The sequence below is a fragment of the Echinops telfairi genome, unplaced genomic scaffold, assembly GCF_000313985.2.
Source record: "Echinops telfairi isolate 266 unplaced genomic scaffold, ASM31398v2 ScPeMD7_5868;HRSCAF=6743_1, whole genome shotgun sequence".
Lineage (NCBI taxonomy): Eukaryota > Metazoa > Chordata > Mammalia > Afrosoricida > Tenrecidae > Echinops > Echinops telfairi.
Window position 1 is genome coordinate 4,151,830 of NW_022109768.1, and position 1,632 is coordinate 4,153,461.

The window sequence follows — 1,632 nt, forward strand, 5'->3', positions numbered from 1 at the left end:
AGGAACGCTTCATATGTATCCATGTACAGTTGTCCAGAACACTTAGTAAGGATGAAGATTCCCCAAACAAACTCTATACATTGGTTACCTACATGCCTGTCACCACTTTCAAAAACATACAAGACAATCAATGTGTATGAAAACTAGTGGCTGATTATCCAATAAAGGTTTTAAAACTGTTAAAAAAAAAAAGTTTTCAAGAGGCTGTTCAAGGCCCAACAGTTGGTCTCTGTTTAACTGGAGCATCTGAGAAATACAGAGTCTGGAAGAAAATCAGGAGGAGACTATGGAATCTGTGCCTAATAACCACCGTGAACAACTGCCTCCTTTGCCATGAGACCAGGAGAACTGAATGGTGACCAGTACTGAACATTTTGATCACAGATTCAAGAGAAAAGTCTTGATCAGAAGGGGGAAATGCAGAATAGAACTTCAAATTCTCATGGACTCTTAACTTCCTGGAGCCATGCAGTGTGGATGAAGCCCTGAAACTACTGCCTTGAGATAATCTGTAATCTTAAACTAAAAAGATCCCCTAAAGTCTTCTTAAAATCAAACAATAATTTAAAAGTAGTAAAACAGGCCTGCCTTGAACATGATGTTCTTTGACAACTATCTATATGGGATCAAATTGACAAGAGCAACTCAAAAGGTTATATAGGAACATTACAGGATGGAAGCTTATGTGAATATGGGAGAAACAACACAGAAAAGGAGGATGAGAATGGCTGTACAAGTCAAAGGATGCAATCAATGCCAATCAATTGTACATGTGCAAATTGTCTAATTGGTATATGTCATACTGTGTGTATTTTCAACAACAAAAGAAAACCTAAAGAAAACAACCAAAAATGAGATTAAAATGCCTTGCGATCTAGCAATCACATTTCTATATGATATATAAGACATGCACCCAACTTCATTGCATTATTCACAATAGCAAAAAGGTGGAAACAAGTTAGGTGTCCATCACTGGGTGAATGTGTGAACACATTGTGGTACATACACCCAGCAGGATACTCTAAAGCTATAGAGAATAATGAGGAGCCTGGAAAACATAATGTGATGATTATGGAGGACATCATGCTGAGTGAAACAAGTCAATCATAAAAGGGTAAATGGTGGAAGGCTCCAGTATTATAAAAAGTGTACATGGACATATAGAAAACACGTTTCTTTTATGGTCACAGGGATAGGAGAGAATCACTTATAGGAGATACATGTTCACTCTGGTGATGGGAAAGGCCATACTGAATATGGGTGACGCCTAAACAACTTGATCAGGTGCATGAACATACAAAGCAGTACATGAGAAAAAGGAGGATGAGAATCCTTTTCCATAAACGATATGCAACCTTCCTACACACAATGTGAGAATACATAAAACAAGAATTACTTCTATTAGGCCCCTGTCACTGTACTTTGCCTTAAGGAGGAGGGTGGCTCACAGGACTAATAGCCCACAGAAACCACAGCCTCTTTAACCTGAGAGGGTGTCCAGCCCCCACTACCGACTCTCATGACCAGGGATACAATAGTAGGCCTCAGATAGAATGGAAGAAAAATGTAAAATAAAATTCAAATTCCTAAAAAGTAACACACACACACACACACACACACACACACACACAC